The sequence below is a fragment of the Apodemus sylvaticus genome, chromosome 16 (assembly GCF_947179515.1).
Source record: "Apodemus sylvaticus chromosome 16, mApoSyl1.1, whole genome shotgun sequence".
NCBI classification, from domain to species: Eukaryota; Metazoa; Chordata; class Mammalia; order Rodentia; family Muridae; genus Apodemus; species Apodemus sylvaticus.
The window spans coordinates 49158525-49170231 of record NC_067487.1 but is presented as its reverse complement, the minus strand read 5'-3'; the positions used below and the strand labels follow the sequence as shown (position 1 = coordinate 49170231).

The window sequence follows — 11707 nt, the reverse complement described above, 5'->3', positions numbered from 1 at the left end:
ATTCAGCCCTGTAACCTTGTGGTGATTTTCAGTGAAGGTACCACATGCTAAAGCCATTCTGTGATTAGCTTTTTTGGGGCATTTCTGGTTGTCATGATGACTGGAGAGTAATATCAAATTTTAATGAGCAGGGAGGGGGGATCAGGAAAGCAAGGAATCATTGGATGGTTTCAATCCCCTTCAAAGCAAAAATGTTTCCAGGTCACCATGACTTTTGAATATAAAAGAAAGAAAAGAAAATGTGCCTCTAATTATCTGGGCATAGAACCTAACTATTTTACATGCAATTATGTTTATGCTGTTTTCAAATACACTGAACTTTCTAGGACGGGGACCCCCTATCCAAATCCAGGAGCTCACACTTTCTTTCACCATCTGTGCACATGGTATATACACACATACACTTAGGCTTATGGTGAAATGTGCCCTACATCATATAGAATGCAATGAACAAGCGAACAGAGGTGGGATCATGCTAGGACTTTCAGCAACTGGTACACAAGAGATATTTTTTAAGTCACTTCCAAGTAAGCTTAATTCCAGAGTCCCATGGACTACAGTTGTTCAGCCAGATGCCCTGGTTCAGTGTCCAGACTAGAGAAGTAATACAGTGGCCAAACATCTGTAGTCTGTAGCCCTATTGCATACTCTAGGGTGCCAATAGCATCCAGTTGAACAGCTTCCTTTGCTCTCTGAAGTGTATAGCATTCATCACTGGGAAGCTCATCTGTCTCCTTCCACGAGCCCTCGTAAAGCTGTGTGCAAACACTCCTGTGCACAGCTGTGTGCAAACACTCCTGTGCACAGCTGCGTGCAAACACTCCTGTGCACAGCTGCGTGCAAACACTCCTGTGCACAGCTGCGTGCAAACACTCCTGTGCACAGCTGCGTGCAAACACTCCTGTGCACAGCTGCGTGCAAACACTCCTGTGCACAGCTGTGTGCAAACACTCCTCTGCATGCGTCACTTGATTTCAAACTTGGCTCTTTTTCATTTCTCCTTTTTACAACAATAAGGCCATTAGACTGACTTTTTAAAATCACGGCTATTGGGCTTCTATGACCTACAAATTTCACTTCAGTATAATGATTAAAAAAAAAAAAAAAACCAAAGTATTGGGAAAGCAGGTACTGAAACAGTCTAGAATCCCAGAATAATGTCAAGCTCCTGGATGAAGAATTTGGAGAAAGAAAGAAGGAACCGGAATGAACAAGCAGGTAAGTACCGACGGGTGCCTGGCTATAGCAATGAAACAAAGTCAATGAAGAAGATCAAGGAGAGCACACCAATACAGCTTCTTCCCAGCTTCACATCTGTCCTCCCCTCCGCCCCACAGTCCTCATTCTCCTCATCTCTGTCTCCTTAAAGCTGAGGGAGGCAGGAGATACCCAAAGTCAGAAAACCTACAAGAACACCTACAAGCAAGTATTGTAGGGCTCCGAAACATAAGCTTCCCACGGGCTCAATCTCTGAGTGATGCCAACCACCTCAGAGAAGCAGGCCGGCGCCAAATGCACAAGATCAGAGGAAACCCCATGGGGAGTTTGGAGCAATTTTTAAGAGAATCATGAGAACTAAGTAGAAATATTGACACATACCAGATATACCTGAAGACAGAAAATCGGAATTCATTCCATTTTATATACCCCGGGCCTCAACAATTTTTTTTTTTCACAAACAAATGACTGTAGACAGAAACTTGGCAAGGAAAAAAGACAGGATGTCTTTGCCAAAAGGCAAAAACAGCTATTGTTACAGTATAAGAGTGGGTTTTTTCTCTTTAATTGGTTTTGGCTCCTAAATATTTCCCCTCTCCTGGTACCTGAACTCTCATGAAAAAAAGGCAAACCCTGTCTGCCTTTCCTTATTTCCTCACTAAATCTTCTTTCTTCTGGTGATTCATTTCCAGGCTTTTGAAATCAAATGGATCCTTTATCCCACATGACATCTTCCCTTCAGTTTCTCTGCCAACAAATGAAGCTAGCAGTCAATATTTCAGCTACTCGTTTGTCTCCCCTAAATCTCCCTCCAAACGGTAATTTCAGTCAGACCCATCTGTCCGATGTCAAAATAATTTGCTTAATTTTAAAAGCTGGCTACATGTTTTTTTCTTTAAAACATCCAAGACCGATGTTATGGTTTGAATGTAAGATGTCCCCAGTGAGCTCCTGTTTAGATATTTGGCTCACCCAAGGATGGTGCTGTTTCAGAAGGCTGTGGAATCTGCAGGAAAGGGGGCTGGGACGTGGGCTTTGAGGTTTAGGACCCTGCTCCCCACTGAGGTTTAGGACCCTGCTCCCCACTGAGATGTGAGCAGAGGAGAGGACCCAGCTGCATCCAAGCAACAGCAGAGCAGAGCCGCCTGGCTCTCGTTCCTGCAGTGCTTTCCTCACCACCATAGGTGTATCCTCTCAAACCAGAGTCCAGCAAGCTCCACCAGTAAGTCAGGGATGAGAAAATACCACAGCTGCAAACACAGACACCAGGTTTATGAATCTTGAGTGAGGAGAGCAGAGTTTGATCTTTAACATATGTAAGGTGCCTTTTTAACAGAATAGTTTATTACTTCTTTGGGAATTTCATACATTGTATTTCAATAATATTTACCTCCCTTCCCCTGACTCCTCCCTGATCTGCTCCCCACCTAACTTTATGTTCTCTGTCCCTACCCACAATTGTGTGGAGAGAGGGGGGAGAGAGAGAGAGAGGGAGAGAGAGAGAAGTAAAGAGAGAAGTGATAGATAGATAGATAGATAGATAGATAGATAGATAGATAGATAGGGAGAAATAGAGAGGTAGAGAAATAGGTTTATATCTACTATCTATCTATCTATCTATCTCCATATCCCTTTTTAAAAACCCAACTACTCTTGGGTATGAGCCCTGCCCCGAGTGTGGTCAATACACCAGATATCACGCTATTAAAACCAACTCTCCCTCTCCCAGTTGCTATCAATGCCAATAGTTCTTCAGCTACAATTAGGATTCCAAGGCCACCTTCTCCCCATGGATTTTTGGGGGGTCTTGGACATACTGTCACACGTGCTGTGAGCTCATATGTGCAAGTGCCCAGCTATGCCCAGGAAACATTGTTTCCCTGAAGTCACCGACAACCCGTGGTTCTTACAATCTGTCTGCCCATCCATCTGAGTAGATCCCTGAGCCTTGAAAGAAGGGGTTTTAAGTTCCTTCCTTTGCTAAGCTTTCTCCTCCTGGTCATGGCTCCAGCTGTTAGGTTGGTGAAACAAGCAGTTCATCAGAGATGCAAATGATTTTCCTCAAATTTGTTTGGTGATTTGCAATCAAACCATTCATACAAATTCTAAAGTTTTCAGTCATTATTATAATGTAGGCAGCTGTCTTCACCAGAGGGCATTGAGTTCTAATTTTTTTTCTTTGTTTTTCTGTTAGCCATTCCTTGAGAACAATATATATTCCCTACTTGTGCTCCAAGTCTGATTTGGGTTCCCACCTAGGGTGAGGCAAGTTCTCCGTCCCATGGTGCACTCCAGTTCCGGTGTCTAGGACAGTTACCAGGTCATAGGCACTAAACAATAGTAATAAGTCACCATTTACAATTCTCTAAATGTAAGAGCTTCATTGACCTGATTTTATATCGTATAAATGTAATAATCATGTACTCATAAATATCAATTTTTCTCCCAGCCATGTACCAAAACTTACTGAGTTGCCTTACATCCTGGATTTGTGGCTGTGTACTATTACTCCCCTCAAATAACTTAAAGACTAATGAGAAAGAAAGCAAGCTGGACAGCTTTGTACTAGAATAATAGAAGATATAAGCAATAAATACAAAAAAAAAATCCCTAAGTGCTTTAAAACAATAGACCACATAGAGACTTAGGGAAATGCCCTTTGAGGAAGTTGTTTGTTTGTTTGTTTTCTTGGGTTATTTGTTCATTCTGTTTTGTTTTAAACATACTACCTGGAGGAGAGAAAAGACAGGGAAAAGTACTATAGTCAACTGAGAAAATAGGTCTTAGCAACAACAGTTACATTTGCACAGCTATGAAGAGGACACTATGAACAGCTACCTTATATGCATCATCTCCTTTATCTTCATCCATACAGACAGGTTCAGGTTCTCTAAGTTACTGACAAGAAGCATAGAGATTTCCAAAGACAAGAGTGTTGGTCAGGAGTATACAGCAAGTATGTCCGTGCGTGTGTGTGGGGGGGGGGGGGTGTACAGTCTTTCGTGAGATTCCATCAACTGTGCGACAGCTTTGAATTCATTGTCCTTGCTGCACATAGCCTAGAATTAAAACAAGCAAACGCCATCTGCCAAATATTCTATAGAAGGGAGAAAAAAATCAATGTTGTGATGTGAAACGTTTTTAAAGGCAAAGATAACCAATGTATTACTAACAATCACAGATATAGAGAAAATACAAAGAAAGCCAAGAAAACAATAGGTGTAAATTGGGTTTGTCCATGAGACTCATAAAACATTATGAGCTATTGCTGTTGCACTTGGTCGCCCCCTATAGGTAGGTGGGAGGTAAGTCACTACTGCTGCAGGCATCATGCACCTTGGACACAGGGCCCGGAGAATGCAAACTGGATCTGAGCTAAAAGCGTTCTCCCTAAGAGGAACGCTCCTCCACTGCTGGTGGGGCTGTAAGATGGTACAACCACTTTGGAAATCAGTCTGGCGGTTCCTCAGAAAACTGGACATGCCACTTCCGAAGGACCCTGCTATATCTCTCCTGAGCATATACCCAAAGGATTCCCCGCATGCAATAAAGACACATGCTCCATTATGTTCATAGCAGCCTTATTTATAATAGCCAGAAGCTGGAAAGAACCCAGATGCCTCTCAAAGGAGGAATGGATACAGAAAATGTGGTATATTTACAAAATGGAATACTACTCAGCTATTAGAAACAATGAATTCACAAAATTTTTAGGCAAATGGTTTGATCTGGAAAATATCATCCTAAGTGAGGTAACCCAATCACAAAAGAATACACATGGAATGCAATCTCTGATAAGTGACTATTAATTAGTCCAGAAGCTCTGAATACCCAAGGCACAAATAGCATAACAAATGACTCCCATGAAGAAGTATGGAGAGGGTCCCAATCCTAGAAAGGATTGATCTAGCATTGGAGAGGAATATAAGGACAGAGAAAAAGGAGGGAGGTGATTGGAGAATGGATGGAGAGAAGAAGGTTTATGAGACATATGGGGAGGGGGGATCCGGGAAAGGGGAAATCATTTGGAATGTAAACAAAGAATATAGAAAATAAAAATATTTTTTAAAAAAAAGCGTTCTCCCTGAGGACCAGCATTCACGGTACCAGGAGGTACTATATAAATTTCCAAAGAAAGGTAGCAACCAATAATCCTAGCCAGCTATGATGTCCAAAACTGTAACAATGATCAGCATGGCACAGTAACTCTAAAGGTGTAGCAGTGGCAGGCATGTCTCGGCAGCAGCCAGTTGGATTTAAGACCCACCCAACAAGAGCAAAACCATGCTTGGTACTAGAAACTTAGCCAAATACCCAGGGCTAATGAAATTATGGATCTTAAAGGAGAATCTACAAGCAACAGTTTATTAAACCAGTGTCATCACTAAATACATTCTAAACACTTACAGTTCTCATATCTTATCAAGGACCCTTCTCTTTGCACCAGACAGAAGCCATCACAGAAAACTATAAGCAATCAAACTGCAGAGTTATGGAGCCCAGTCCCGGTGAATTCATCCACCAAACAACTTCTGCACCTAAGGCTCAGGGAATATTTCCAAAAGATGAGCCGGTCTGATTATAAGAGCCTGTCTTAGTTAGGGTTTTACTGCTGTGAACAGACACCATGACCAAGGCAACTCTTACAAGGACGACATTTAATGGGGCTAGCTTACAGGTTCTGAGGTTCAGTTCGTTATCCATCAAGTTGGGAGCATGGCAGCATCCAGGCAGGCAATGGTACAGCCAGAGCTGAGAGTTCTATGTCTTTATCTGAGGCAGCTACGAGTAGACTGGCTTCCAGGCAGCTAGGAGGAGGGTCTTTTTTTGTTTGTTTTTTATTTTTTTTTTGTTTTGTTTTGTTTTTGCTTTTTTTTTTTTTTTTTTTTTTTTTTTTTTTTGGTTTTTTTGGTTTTTCGAGACAGGGTTTCTCTGTATAGTCCTGGCTGTCCTGGAACTCACTCTGTAGACCAGGCTGGCCTCGAACTCAGAAATCTACCTGCCTCTGCCTCCCACGTGCTGGGATTACAGGCATGCACCACCACCTCCCGGCTAAGGAGGAGGGTCTTAAAGGTCATGCTCACAGTGACACACTTCCTCCAACAAGGCCATACCTCCTAACGGTGCCACTCCCTGGGCCAAGCATATTCAAACTTTCACAGAAACAGAGGATTGGGGAGTTTGCTGTGAGGTTAGTTACCTCTCCTCAGCTTGTGCCCAAGTCCTGAGCGAATCTCCTGTTCATTCTCTTCCAAGCTCAGCTACCAGCTAGAATCTCCTGTACCTCTCACTGTTTCCCAGAATCCCTCTCTTCCTGCCAGTGCCCCACCTCCTATTTCCTGCCTCAGCTCATTGGCCACAGGCTTTTTTATTGACAGGGAACGCTTATAAGAGCTTTTTCTCTACACAGTTATTTGCAATTGAGGGAAACCTGACTGATCTCAAAAAAGGAGATTTGAATGCAACTTAAAAATGGGTTTGGGGGCAGAGGGCAGGATGAGTAAATCAAAGGATGCCCCGGGCTGTAAACCACCACTTCTGAGTGTCTACTTCCTGCTACGACCTTACTGAACCATCCCACTAAAGTCAATACCGGACTTAAAGCTATCTGCTTTTCAGATCGAGAAATGGACCACATGCGGCAAGCAAGGTTCAGAGTCAAGGATTTCGACTGCAGTTCTGTTCTGAGGTTCAAAGCCTCTCAGGCATGCGTGCTATTTCAAATAGAAATGGAGGTGGATTGTTTTTCTTCTCGTTTTCAGCTGACAGTAAACTTATTCTAAGACTTACATAAGGACATATCATCTTCTTGTTTTCTGTGTTCCTCCGAATATATAATCCCCTGTGGTTGTTTTTAAGCTTGACATCTATCTTATGACTTATTGACCATTTTATGATCTTAAAAGAGCAGTTTGAGACAAAGGAGAGGTTAACTTTTAACCATCGACTGGAGTTTTTATAAGGATAATTCTACACAAATTGATCTGTATGGACCCACGTCTCGCAAGCCAAGCGACACTGTGTCTTGATGTCAACGAGTATGCATCAGATTCAGTGGACAAAAGTAAGGAAGCAAACAGTCTGTATGTTATTTGGGGAGAACTCAGTGGGATAGCTGTGTCCCAATCTTAGGAAGATCTGTCTCCTGGGATGCGGCAGAGTTTTTTAAGAAGGTGGGAACCCTTGCAGCTAACCAGAACTTGATTGAGCTAATTTGAGAAATCTTCTCTCAACTAGAACCTAAGAATGTTTTCTATTTTAAACTGTCCCCCTCCCCCTGTAGATTTTTTCTTTCTTTTCTTTTGTTTTTTTTTTTTCTTTCTTTCTGGATATCCTAAGGATAATCAGAACAAACCCACTTCTCTTCTTATGTAAGGTCTTTGTTCAGAACCTGACAGTTTTAAGTGTCTTTTCCTTTCTTTTCTCTAAGAAACTTAAGGCAAAGCAGACATGATATTACGTACAAGTGACAGAATTATTGGTCCTTAACCAGTCTCTCTTGGTGTACAAGGTTTAGAGATAGCATTTAAGTGTGTGATAGACTGGTTTGGCACACCAGGCTGCAGCAGGCGTGGGGGACCAATGCACCTAAGTGGTTATAATGATAGGCAGTGTTGCTTTATCGTGTGTGAATTTGGATAATACCTCATTAGTTTATTAAAGGCAGAGGACAAAAGGCTGAAGAAAGTAATGGCTGTGTTCCCGGAGCAATTTCCACAGATGGCTGAGTGAGTTTGGTAAACAACACAAAACAGAAACCAAAGACACCATTTGGCCTGTCTGCAGATGGGAGCCCCTCAAAGTTTATACTCCCTCTTCAGTGACTTGGTGATGGTGTGAACAAGTGACCAGTCTTTCCCTGGTGACGGTGCTGGCTTCAGTGCTGCCAACGCAGCCAGGCTTGATAAGAGGTAACTGGGAGCCTTCACTGGGCTCGCTGGGTTTGACAGGCTCAAAGTCGCAACAGCTTTTGTGGGAAGAGATTTTACTTGATGGCCACATGGCTAAGCTGACTTTAAGAGAGCAGCACATCCGTCTTGGGGTAAAGGATGAGTATTGTTATTTTTCTTGAGTTGAGCAATTTGCTGCTTATTTAAATAATTGTACATTTTGGTGTACATGCTAGGTAATATTGAGAGCATGATGAATAACAGAGCAGCCTCCATGGACTCGCTGTTTAGTGTAACAACTTCTACTGCTGAGTATCGGTTCCTCGCATGGGACTCTGTCTTCCTACTCTTGTTTTTAACTATACGTTAAACTTTTTTGAGATTATAATAAAATTATATCATCCTCCCCTTACCCAGCCTTGGTGTGAGGGTTTGTGCCTTGTCTCGTTGTAACTTGTTATGCAGTGTTTGATTGGCATCCCTGGGAAGCTTTCTCTTTTCTGAAGGGAAACAGGAAAAGTGGATCTGCGGAAGGAGGGAGGTACAAGGGAAGAATGGTAGGCGTATATGGAGGAGAACTACACTTGGGATATAATATATGAGAAAAGAATAAATAACAACCTTTAAAAAAATAAAAGACCATGACCAAAAGCGAATTGGGAAGAGAGAGTTTATTTTGGCTTATAACTCTCAGATCACATTTAACCCCTGAGGGAAGACGGGCAGGAACGCAAGCAGACCAGGAATCCGGAGGCAGGACCTAATGCAGAGGTCAGGGAGGAGTACTGTATACTGGCTTTTCCCCCAAGGCTTGCTCAGCCTGCTCTCCATAAACTGCTGGGCCACCAGCCCAGGAATGTCACAGTGAGCTTGACTGACCAACAGCAATCATCGCTCAAGAACATGTACCACAGGGCGGCGGCGGCGGCGGCGGCAGTAGCTGGTCCAGCTGAAGGGCCATCAGCGGTGGAACCAAGGCGACACAGGGTCCAGTTAGGCCCTGCGCCCACGACCACTGACCTTCGCTGACCAGCCGGGCGGCAAGCAGCTGCGGTTCTGCGGAGCCTTTCGCTGCACAGAAGCCACTTCAGAACTCGGCTTCCCGCCAGTCAGGAGAGACTCACCTCCATCTTGATTCCGGGCTCCAGAGATCGGACAGACTGAGGTACACAAACATAATCCTAGGCCCAACACCGCAGGGGTCTGAGCCTGATGGGCGTTGGCCTGCACCCAGGCCCTGGGCTGTTCGAGTGGCCATCGGGGCGCCAACCCAGCCAGGAGTTTTTTTTGCCCCGGCCGGCGCACGCGCCGCCATTTTGCCTACAGGAGCCAGAGTGCTCGGGAGGGCAGAGACGGCTAACAAGCATAGCCTGAGGCTAACAAAACGGGGGTCTAGGCCCCAAAAGGCACAGGACTGACGCCAAGAACTGGGCGGCTTGGTGGGCCATCTGTGTGTCAACCCGCCCAGGAGGTTATTAGCACAACAGACTCTCCCGGTGCTTTCGGGGAGCGCGGACGCACACGCCCGCCATCCGGGTCACCTGGCGGACCCAATTAACAGTCATAGCCCTAGGGGAACTTTGCTCGGACCTTGGCCTCCCAGGCTTTTGCCTGGACTCAGGGCCTGGGCGACAAGGCTAACCTAGTGTGGGCCAGCACGGTAGGGGAAATCGGCTGCCCAGCAGAGTGAGCGGAACACAGGGGAGGTCACAGCAGCATACACCTTCGGCACTCCCTGGGGGTGCACACGGGTTCCATCTGGTCCACAGACACAATCTGGGGCAAGGCCTCAGGCAGAAGCCCTCAGGTCAACTCTCTCCGCTTCAGATCAGCCTGGGCGGCCGCACCACATCTCCAGGTCCCTCAAGAGGCTAGTGGGGGCTTCCGGGCGGCCAGCTGGGAGAAGTCGGTATGCTCCAATAAATACTGCGGGCCCCAGTGGGAGCCTTCAGGTGCCTGCTTCGGGATCTGAACAGCCTGGACAGCAGCACCCTGTCTACAGGCAGTGCAGGGTGTAAGCTGTGCACCAGAGGCCAACGGGGAAGGGGCAGCTTGCACTGGTGAGTCCAGCACTGACAAGACCAAGTAACACCAGTGAGAGCTAGATGGCAAAAGGCAAACGCAGGAACGTCACTAACAGAAATCAAGGCAATATGGCAACATCTGAACCCAATTCTCCTCTACCAGCATGTCCTGGATACCCCATCACACCAGTAAAACAAGATTTGGATTTAAAATCACTGGTCATGATGCTGGTACAGGAACACATGAAGGACATACTTAAAGAAATTCAGGAGAAAATGGATCAAAAGTTAGAAGCCCTTGCAAGGGAAACACAAAAATCATTGAAAGAAATCCAGGAGAATACAAAAGCCAACAAGGAGGAAATGCAAAAAACACTTAAAGAAATACAGGAGAGCTTTGGTCAACAGGCTGAGGTCATGAAAGACGAAACACAAAAATCTCTTAAAGAAATACAGGAGAACTTTGGTCAACTGGCTGAGGTCATGAAAGAAAAAACACAAAAATCTCTTAAAGAATTACAGGAAAGCACAAACAAGCAAGTGAAGGAGCTAAGCAAAACCATCCAGGATCTAAAATCAGAAGTAGAAACAACTAAGAAAACTCAAAAGGAGACAACTTTGGAGATAGAAAGCCTTGGGAAGAAATCAGGGGACAGAGATGCAACTATCAACAACAGAATACAAGAAATAGAAGAAAGAATCTCAGATGCTGAAGATTCCATAGAAACCAGGGACTCAACAGTTAAAGAAAATGCAAAATGCAAAAAGCTTGTAACCCAAAATATCCAGGAAATCCAGGACACAATGAGAAGACCAAACCTAAGGATTATAGGCATAGATGAGAGTGAAGATTTACAACTTAAAGGGCCAGCAAATATCTTCAATAAAATTATGGAAGAAAACTTCCCTAACCTAAAGAGAGAGATGTCCATGAATATACAAGAAGCCTACAGAACTCCAAACAGACTGGACCAGAACAGAAATACTTCCCGTCACATAATAATCAAAACACCAAATGTTCTAAACAAAGAAAGAATATTAAAGGCAGTAAGAGAAAAAGGCCAAGTAACATATAAAGGAAGACCTATCAGAATCACAGCAGACTTTTCACCCGAGACTATGAAGGCTAGAAGGTCCTGGGCAGATCTCATGCAGACTCTAAGAGAACACAAATGCCAACCAAAACTACTATATCCAGCAAAACTCTCAATCACCATAGATGGAGAAACTAAGATATTTCACGACAAAACCAAGTTTACCCAATATCTATCCACAAACCAAGCCCTAAAAAGGATAATAGGAGGACAACACCAATACAAGGAGGGAAACTTCACCCTGAAAAAAGCAAGATAGTAACCTTTCATCAAACCCAAAAGAAGTTAAGCAATCAAATTTAAAAAATAACGTCAAAAATGATAGGAAGTAACAATCACTATTCCTTAATATCTCTTAACATCAATGGACTCAATGCCCCAATAAAAAGACACAGACTAACTGACTGGATACGTAAACAGGACCCTACATTTTGCTGCTTACAGGAAACACACCTCAGGGTCAAAGACAAACACTACCTTA

At 44.0% G+C, this 11707-nt stretch overlaps 1 pseudogene; it reads left to right on the top strand.

Moving 5' to 3' along the window:
• The first annotated feature begins 1157 nt into the window (after positions 1-1157).
• Positions 1158-11707, top strand: part of LOC127666662 (charged multivesicular body protein 6-like) — a 38687-nt pseudogene continuing 28137 nt past the window's right edge.